The 10,586-nt window shown below is 42.9% G+C and overlaps 1 long non-coding RNA gene across 1 annotated transcript; it reads right to left on the bottom strand.

The window, feature by feature from the left end:
- Positions 1-299: 299 nt before the first annotated feature.
- Positions 300-5,588, bottom strand: LOC132346014 (uncharacterized). The gene is made up of 2 exons (XR_009495693.1): positions 2,628-5,588; positions 300-1,743 (listed from the first exon to the last, which is right to left on the bottom strand). It is a non-coding gene; the product is annotated as an uncharacterized lncRNA (long non-coding RNA).
- Between the last annotated feature and the right edge of the window lie 4,998 nt (positions 5,589-10,586).

Here is a 10,586-nt window from a genome sequence, read left to right as displayed (position 1 = left end):
ACTTAGCGAATAGATCACCTGTGGCAGAAAGAGGGCACCAGCTCTCCAGGGTCCTGTTATAAGGGTCCTTTCACAATCATGACCTAATCACCTCCCAAACGCCCCACCTCCTAATGCTGTCACATTGGGGGTTAGGATTTCAACATAAGAATTTTGGAGGGACACAAACATTCAGTCCATTGCAAACAGGTTCTCTCTCCAGATTCTTTCCTAGTTAAAGACACAAAATTTTCTGTCTTGTTAAACATTCTACATACCCAGAGTCAGCCAATTAACTGAAAAGCTGAAAACCACAAGTAGAATTTTTAGCAGAGCAGTACTTTAATAAATGTAAAAAAAAAAAAAAAGAATTGCCTAATGCTCCTTCTTACCACCATCATTTCCAGTATGCACACTTCTATTTTAGGGGAAAAAAAAATCTGAGGAAAGGGGATGAAAATTGGAACAAGAACTGAGAGTGGCCTTCAAGACACGTGTCTGACCCTGTGACCAAAACCTAGAGTATAATCTCCCTTCACCTCTATGCCTAGCCCTTGACTACCAGGATCATTCTAGGCCCCTGCCTAGCCAAGGCTTTCTCCCGGGGAAGTTCAGGAAACCCCCACTCCCTGCAGCAAACAGTGGCTCCTGATCAGTGCATTAACAATTTAAAGGTAATGAACAATCACATCTGCCTCTCTCTGAGCTCTCTCTAGATGCCCAACAACGTGCTGGATTGTCTGCCCGCTGATCTCACTTGGCTCCCAACGATGCTAAGGAGCAGGGTCCGTAACTGCTGCTGTCTGTTGTCCCTGTTTTAAGGCAGAAAAAAAACTGAGGCTCAGAGATCTCAAATAATTCATCCCAGATCTCAAGGCTACTGAGTGGTGGACCTGAGACTTGTCACCTTCCCACCTCCCCTCTCTCTGTACCCTCCTCTCTCTGATCTATTTTCTGGTCTGGCTGAGCTGGTTGTGGTTCACCTGAAGGCACCAGGCATTTCATGTCTTCTGCACCTTTGCTGAAGCTGTGGTCCCTGTTCAGAGAGTCCTGGCCTCCCACTCCCTTGTTTGGCTGGCTGACTCCCACCCATCATGTAAGAGCAGGTTGACAGCTCTGCATCTACGAAACCCTCCTAAACCAAACTCTCAGATTAAATCATTCTTGACCTCTGGGCATGCCACAACCATGCTTATCTCTAGGTTTCATAGATATGATTTTCCCTCCACCAAAACAGTCTTTATTTACATGCACAGACGAATACATGTACATGTGTGCTCATATGCACGCACAGAAATGCCTCTTTTCCTAATCCTACTTCTCCTTCAGGTATCCTGCAAGTCCAGCGCTCTGAGAAATCTTCCCTGAGCCATGCCCACAGCCGCACACATGGGACTTCTTTGCTATCACACCATCCATACCGGTTTGTCATCGTTTCTACATAACAACTGAACTCCTTCAAGTCAGTGACCGTCTCACCATCCTTGGGTAAGAGTCAGGCACGTAACAGGTGTTTAATAAATGTTACTGGAATAAGTGAATGCTCCCTCTATCTGCTTCTTCTTGTTTGTGCCCCTAAACTACGGAAACAGAGAATTATGTGTCCCAATATTGTGCTTCCACTTGGTTGAGTTGTCATTGAAACCACAGATCCCACGCTTTTATGGTAGGAAATGAAGAATCCTGAAATTCTTCCCAGGACTTCTTTTGAGAATTAAACACTCTGGGGTAGACAATATCATTTTTCCAAAGACTAGAAGCAACCTGGATGGGGGAAGGTGGAGAGCAATAGTCAAGAGGAAGAAAGATCTTACTGAAAATTAAAGCTGCTATTATATATCCAATAATCAAGAAAAGAAGCTTATTTCCAGGAAATATGAGATATCCTCACATATATGTATTTGCATATTTAATATATTTCATATAAGAGATACTCCTTCAACAGCAATGGTTCATGGTGATATAATTTTACCTTGACATTAAGATGCTTTCTTTGTTTGTTTGCTTTGGGGAATTGTATTTACTCACCTTGTATTTGTCATGCGAAATTAAACTTATTTAATATTTTTGTAGGGCTTCCCTAGTGGCTCAGATGGTAAAGAATCTGCCTACAGTGTAGAAGACCTGGGTTCGATCCCTGGGTCAGAAAGATCCCCTGGAGAAGAGCATGGCAACTCACTCCAGTATTCTTGCCTGGAGAATCCCATGGACAGAGGAGCCTAGCAGGCTACAGTTCATAAAGTTGCAAAGAGCTGGACACAACTGAAGCAACTTAGCACGCACTCACACTCCATGCTTGTAACAGTTAACCCACTGTTAACTGTTATAACCCATCTCATCATATTTAATCCAAATGGTAGTTTAAACAGCCCAAGTTCTCTTGGAATTAGGAAAAACATTTGCAAGTTTGTTCTTCTTTAGTTTATGTAATTAAAATAAATTACTATATATGAGTCATTTTTCAAACTCAACGTAGGTTAATATCAACAGTGGTAAGTTATGTTGAAAGCATGAACCCGTGATATGATGTGGTGAAAATGACACTATCTCTGTGGTTTTCCTCCTCAAAACCTATAACTCTAGTCTAATCATAAGAAAAACATCACAGTCCAGTGAAGGGTACTCTATAAAACACCTGACCAATTCACCTCAAAACTGCCAGCACCATCAAAAACAAGAGAAGTCTGCAAAACGGTCAGCACCAAGAGGCGTCTGAGGAGATATGATGACTAAAACATAATGTAATACCCTGAATAAGATCCTGGAACAGAAAAGAAAAAAAATCATTAGGTAAAAACTGAGGAAACATGAATAAAATATGAAATTTTGTTAATAATCTTACACCAATAATGGTTCATTAATTATGGCAAATGTACCATACTAATATAAGATGTTAGTAAGAGGGGAAAATTGGTTATAGGTATATGGGAACTCTTTGTACTTTGTAATTTTTCTGTAAATCTAAAATTATTCTAAAATTTCTAGAATAAGTTTTTTTTTTTTTTTTAAAGAAACTCAATGTAGAATTATAACATTTTTCCATGTCTCCTTTTTCTTCCCATTCCAAAATGATTGCTATCCTGTTTTGCTTCTCTCCTCTCTTCTTTTCCTTCCCAGTTTTAATAAGCACAGGCCTCCAGCAACTCCCCCAAGTGCTCCTATAAATGGCTGGCAGCAACAGACTGAGGGCAGGTGAGTATAGATGGTAGGCTGATTGGATTAACGTGCTCATGTATCACGTCCTTTGTCATGAGCTTCTTAGTTTATTTCTCCACTCCTTGAATCTGGGCTGGCCTATTGACATGCTTTGGCTAATGAGATGTTAGCAAACAGGAAGCAATCAGAGACTTGAAAAAGGGTTTGAGCATTTCAACTTGATTCTTCTATTTCTGCCCCTGCCATGTGACCTGGCCTGAGCTAGAAGGCTGCTGGAGGATGAGAGTCATGTGGAGCAGAGCAGAGGCACGCCATCCCAGATCAGCCAGCCTACTCCCAGACATGTGAGCATGCGCCCCCAAGACCAGCAGAGCTACGGAACTGACTCACCACTGTCCACAAACGCCTGAGCAAACCCAGCGACGGTCAAGTCCAACCCAGACCATCTGAATCGCACTGACTCCTGGGCTAAATAAATATTTTGTGGTTGGTTGTCACAGATTTTTGTGGCAATACACAGCTGATGCAACACCAACTAACATGCAAATATCGGTCCATTTCAACTGGAAAGAGATTCCTTGGTAGCAAAGACAGATAGAGGGAAATTCCAGGAACTCCTTCCCCCAGAAGAAGAGAGCAATGGCATCCCATGACCAGGCCTTTAATTACCAATCCTAGCTTCATCTCTAACCACTTCCGGCATTTATCCTTATACTCGATGTACAGCTCCTTCGTGTGTAAAATACTGACAATGACAGTATGTATCTCGTAAGAGTTGTGAGGCTCAAATTTCGGTAGATCTAAATTGCTAAGAGTATCCGGTATGTACAGTAGATACTCAACAAATGTTAACTAGTGCTTGTGGTAGTAGCAACAGCAGCAGAATTCTCAGACTGTCTACCCAGGAAGTTCTTTCCACTCTTTTTCACCTGGGCAATTTCTAATCCTATTTTAAGCCTCTTGCCATCGCCTCCAAAAAGCCATGCTTGGCCCTGGCACAACCTAGCCTTGCACTCTTCCTTTGAACTCATAGAGCTCAGTATTCCAACCTTCCCCTGAAGCTTGGGACATGATTTGATTTTCAAACAATCTCTATGTACTAATAACTGCCTTTCTGCCCAGACTGCAAATTTCTTGAGGACAGAGACTATACCTCATTGTTCACTGAGTAAGGCAAACATGTTCAGAGCTACAGACACTATGCCTCTTAAGACCTGGATGAGATTGTCTTGAATCCCCGTCACTCATCTTGAGGCAAGCTGGGGCACCTCCTCGAGTTTTCTGACAATTCCCAGGGACCTGACACTTCCATGACCCCTCTGAGCCCCAGCTCCTACCAACAGAATCAGTTCATTTACACCTTGTCCTGCTTATTGGAGGCACTCCCTCACTTCCTTAAAAGTCGACGCAGGTCTGGAATTGACTCATTTCCTCACTTGCTGTATATTAGCTCACAGGACCTTAACACGTGCAGCGGACTCTGCAAGAGGTTTACAGAGATGACGGGAGTGAAGATGGTGCCGCGTGACAATAGCCCAAGCACGTTAAAATTCCATGGTAGACAACCCCGGGCTTCAAAAAGTTCCTCAGCTGCCTGCCAACATCAACCCTCATGCCTCTCTTCTCTCCTCACCCTCTATACCCAAATTCCTGCTGGTCTGTTACTCATTCAGCTCCTTCTTTTTCCTTATCTCTAACTAGACCCCTTCATCTTGAAGTGAAGAGCCGACTCACTGGAAAAGGCCCTGATGCTGGGAAAGATTTCAGGCAAAAGGAGGAGGGGGCAGCAGAAGATGAGATGGTTAGATAGCGTCATCGACTCAAAAGACATAAATCTGAGCAAACTCCTGGAGACAATGGAGGACAGAGGAGCCTGGCGTGCTGCAGTCCACTGGGTCACAAAGAGTCAGACACAACTTAGCAACTGAGCAACAACAGCACACAGACCCCTTAGGGAGGGCTCACTCACAACCCCAGGTGCCACTTATCCCCAAGAGCGATTCTTGGGTTAGTTTCTAATTCTCTTCTTACACTGCTACCCAGAACAGCATCGAGTTCATGGTAGGCACCCTATCAATTTAAGTCCGATTTTCAGAAAACATCCAGACAGACTCAGGTAAGAATGGACTCATGTAAGACTTACGAGAAAGGAAACAAAGTCCAAACAACAGACTGAGAGGTTTGCTCATGATTCTTATAAACCTGAGTCTTATGAAATTTTTCATCATCCAAAGGGATGAAATCTAACTGATACCAAGCTACATGCAATGGAGAGCAGGCATTAAAAGCAAGGTCTTTGGAGTCCAGATGACCTGAAATCAAATTCTAGTTTTCTAAATAACCATCTTCATCACCAAGTAATTAGCTTCTCTGAGCTCCAATATCCTTAGCCATAAAATGCAAATAATGGCACACAGGCCACGGCCTTGTTAGAAAGAATAAATGAGAAGTAAGCAAAACGTCCCACACAGTCCTGCTGCTGCTGCTGCTGCTGCTAAGTCGCTTCAGTCGTGTCCGATTCTGTGCGACCCCATAGACGGCAGCCCACCAGGCTCCCCCTTCCCTGGGATTCTCCAGGCAAGAACAGTGGAGTGGGTTGCCATTTCCTTCTCCAATGTATGAAAGTGAAAGTGAAGTCGCTCAGTCGTGTCCGACTCTTAGCGACCCCATGGACTGCAGCCTACCAGGCTCCTCCGCCCATGGGATTTTCCAGGCAAGAGTACTGGAGTGGGTTGCCACTGCCTTCTCCACCCGCACAGTCCTAGCCCCTAGTAAGTGTGCAAAAATAGTTTCTCTCATCTAATGGGAAGATGAGTCTTCATACCTAGGAATCCCAGGAAAGAAAGACACCCCAAGAGATAGAATAGAGGTCCTATGGTATTCTCTTATCTCTCTCTTATGCATCCAGAATTGTACTAGTTACAAACCACCCTTGGAAGAAATGAGAATATGGTTGGTTGCTCAAATCATGTTCTGTGTTAGTGGCACAGATGAGGCTCCCAGTTGAGAAAGGCTGGGATGGAAGGAGGCAGGACTAAGGAGGTGGATTTCTAGACATATGATATGAGAAGCAGAGTTTCTTAGATATTTTAGGCCTGGGAGGAAAAGAATGATCTAAAACTTTAAATACTTGAAATTCCCTATGATCTCCTCACCTAAGCATCTCCTATGGTTCATCTTCTCTCAGGAAAAATCACATCAAGGTCCCAACGTGAAGGACCTCAGATTCACGGCAGGTCTCAAGATTCCTGAAAGACTTTTTTACCTTAATTTCAATTGTAGTTTTTATCACAGACCAGTACTATCAGGATTAAAGATGGCACTCATCTTGCGACTTTTAACTTGTGCCAATAACCAAAAAGCATGCTTTCCAGGGAGCTCAGTAAGTGCCATATATGACCAACTATAAAGCAAGTCCATATATAGGGAGAAGCTTACAATCCCTGACAAAATATCAATAAAAATCTCCCATCCTCATGTATATTATAATAACTTTAATCAAAATCTTCATGCTCATCTTCAACATCACTGTCTTTGTCATCAATAGAGCCATTTTTTTGGAATCATCAAACTCAGTTCTTCAGAGTGTATCATCTATAATTCTGCTTCAGAACTATGTGCTGATCCACAAATCATACTCACACTTCAGATGCAATCCAAGGCAACAAGTTCCATTTTCAGAATACTGGAAGACTTTGTTTTTCTTTATCTTCTGGTGCATAATTGTATACTCAAAGCATAATCACACTAATTCTATTGTTTAATAAAACCATATGTTTAATTTTCACCCATCACTTACATTCTAGGAAGGCAGAACCCAAGAAAAATGATTGAATATGGTTAGATTTATTTGCTTATCATTCTAAATGACTACATCAGGTTGTATTTGGGCACACAGAGTAATATTTTTTATGAAGTCTGTTTCATCTTACAAATAGCACAAATGTATTACATTTTTTTGCAGTACAAGTTCAAGCTTGTTAAATTTTTACAATTAATATAACATATAAATTCTGTATTTTTGCTTTTTAATATTTGCTTAAACTGTAAGGCCCTCACCATTGTAAATAAAACATGCCTACATCATTCATTCTCCCCAAATATAAAGATGTCCATCTCTCTTGTCTTTTTGCTTTCTTATTCACCACTCTGAAATTCCTTCATTCATTCATGGAACTCATCAAGTGCCTTAGCTCATGAACGTCAGAAGAAAGACTGACCTTATGTTGCCATGACTTAACAGCATGGGATACAAATTTATTTCATAACATTTGACATTTTCACTAAACTTACGTATGATTTTTTCTTGTTCTAATTCAAGTAGAGTTGAGTAATTTTTCCTGTTCTCTGAATAGTGCTTAGATAGGTTCCTTTATCAGTCTCTTGACTTTTCAGATAGCTCTCAGTATGATCAAAAATAGAAAGGCTGGAATGAACCAAGCACTGAAGGGGAATTTAGGACCAGGCCCTGGTCCAAGCAACAAGTTCATGCTAGAAAAACGGTGACAAAGAATAGGCAACAAGAGAAACTGGCTAGCTATTTGAACCCTACCTTTCAGGCAATGGGGAGCCACCAAATATTTTTTTAGCTGACAACAGACATTAAAAAAAAAAAATCCACAGGCCATTTAGTATAACATGGCCTTTGGGATCCCAGAAAAGAATGTATTCATATCTCGTCATTTAATGATAAGATCTTAGACTGCTCACTTCCCATAAGCTTCTGCTATTTAAGCGAACATAATTATATAGACCTCAAAGAGTTGGGGAGAAGGCAATGGCACCCCACTCCAGTACTCTTGCCTAGAAAATCCCATGGACAGAGGAGCCTGGTAGCCTGCAGTCCATGGGGTTGCTAGAGTCAGACACGACTGAGCGACTTCACTTTTACTTTTCACTTTCATGCATTGGAGAAGGATATGGCAACCCACTCCAGTGTTCTTGCCTGGAGAATCCCAGGGACGGGGAAGCCTGGTGGACTGCCATCTATGGGGTTGCACAGAGTCAGACACGACTGAAGCGACTTAGCAGCAGCAGCAGCAGCAAAGAGTTGGTGGAAGGATTTTAAAAGACAATGACCATAAAATGCTTAGCATAGCACCTGGCATAAAATAGGTGCTCGATAAATGGTGACTGTCAAATCATATCATGAAGTCATGTTTGGGGAAAATTAATCTACCAGAGGGTGTATGCATGAGGGATTAGAGGCAGAGAGATCACTGTGGCTTACAGGAAAGTTGGGAGGATGGTTTGGAATCCTGCAAGGTTTGGGGATAAAGAGGACAGAGGGGCCAAGATACAGGCAAGACTAAGGAGGACCCTGATAGCCGAGCCCCAGCTGCTCAGCTACTGAGAGAACATCAGTGCCTCCAGGAGTGTCGGGACAGGGGGGTTAGAGGAGGGGAGAGAAAAGCACTACAGATGACCCAGAGAGCCCAGCTAAACAGCTTAACAAGGAAACCTCAGTGCTATTCAGAGGGAAGGTCAGGATAGGGAGAAGAAGAGGATAAACTTGCTTCTAGACACAGTGGGTTTAAAGTCATGGTGGTAAAGCCAAGGAAATGTTTACTAGAAAGTTGGAAACATGAAACTCTTGGGAGATAAGTCACAGGGAGGAAAAGAGGCTCTGGAACATCTTCCATTGAAGTAAGAATTAAGATGGTGGAAACAGAACTCTCCACAAAGTGGGACATCTGGAGCACGTGGAGTTGATGCGACAGACTTTCTTACCCACTGGCTTTATTCTGCTCTGATTTTCTTTCCTTCTCAACTCAAAATTCCAGAACAGAAGACTGTGAGCAGGGATGCTTATCAATGTATCTCCAAAGCCAAGTTCAGGGTTGGGCATGGAGCAGGCTTTCCTCGAATATTGTTCTTCTAATCCATCACACACCTGGAGGAGGACATGGCAACCCACTCCAGTATTCTTGCCTGGAGAATCCCCATGGACAGAGGAGCCTGGAGGACTACAGTCCAGGGTGTCGCAAAGAGTTGGACATGATTGAGAGACTAAGCACAATCCATCACACATGGGATAATCAGAGAGACCATGACAAGTCCAGGCTCAAGGCTAAACATTTTATATTCCTGTCTTTTAAAATCCACTCAACAACTCTTTGAGGGGTATGTTGTCGTGCTATTATTATGCTCACCTAAATAACAGCAGTTTATGCAAGACGAGATCTCCAAGATCTTATAGCTATTGGTCTCTCTGATTATCTCAGGCAGTTCTGAAGCTCTAATCATCCCTTCTGAGCTCTTTGATTCATATATACTAGGGAAATAAATTACTAATGGAAAACATCTTTCAAGACATATAGTTTTGTTTGGCAGCAGAACTACAGGCAGCTGGTCATGGGCAGGGATTTCAGAGGAGAAGGGGTGGATGCCGCCAAAGGCAATGAAATGGTCAGAACTCCAGAGGACAGAAGCACTGCTCCTGCCTGTGTGTATGCCTCCAGCTTGGGGAAGCCACTCCATTGGCCTGGATTACTGAAACAGAACCCCACTGGGGGAGGGGGAGGGGGTCTATCAAAGAGGATTTAGGACATGTCCTTGATAGAAGGGCAAGGAAGGCAGCCTGAGGAAGGAAGCCAGGTTACTGAGACCATGCCTGCTTCTGCAGCCCCTCCCTGCCAGGCTGGGGACTCTCCAAGCTCACGCCTCACCAGCTCTGCAGGGCGTTTTCCTCTCTTTCATTTCTAGACTCCCAGCCTGATGTTTGCTAGTACCAAAGTGCCACTCTCATCATTCCACTGGAATGAATGCCATCTTCTGGGCATACTTTTCAAGTAGAATCAATACTCACTTCTCTTTACAAATGGCAAGAGGGGAAGAGAAGGCAGACATGGAAAGCCCAAATCTTCTGATCACTGAAAACCAATCACAGTCAGATAAAGCTGTGGTCAGACTCATTCAACAAGCAAGCTTCCTGAGGGACTTTCCTCTGTAGGTTTCCAGGCTTTGCAAGATGTTTCTCCCACCATCACAACAGGGGAAATAACCCCAGCTAGCCTAAGGAAATCAACATTGCATAGATCAAAATGATTGATCCCTTCTACCTACCACAAGAGTTCTATTGTCTGAGCCAAAATATAGGCTTCAGGAAATATCTCATTAGCAACTTCAATGTGGCTGCAGTAAAGCACTCTAGAATGGTCTGACCTTTCCTTTGAAGAAGAAAAACAAAAATTTCCCCAACAAGTAGCTGTGCCTCTCCTCGCTCCAAAGAAGAATGAAATCATAATAAATCATACACCTCCCCTCAAACATTAAAAGCTGTCCACAGGTGTAGAACAGAATTACCTGTGTGAGCGGTTGATCTGTAGCTGAGATAACTCCCAAACATAGGGATTTAAACCACAAACCCAAACAGGAAACCATGATTTGAGGAAACCACATACACGCTGGTCTCCAATCGCCTAGCCCTGGAAGCAGAAACAATCTGAGGC

This window comes from Bos taurus, chromosome 8 (assembly GCF_002263795.3).
Source record: "Bos taurus isolate L1 Dominette 01449 registration number 42190680 breed Hereford chromosome 8, ARS-UCD2.0, whole genome shotgun sequence".
Classification (NCBI taxonomy): domain Eukaryota; kingdom Metazoa; phylum Chordata; class Mammalia; order Artiodactyla; family Bovidae; genus Bos; species Bos taurus.
This window is presented reverse-complemented; position numbering and strand designations above follow the sequence as displayed.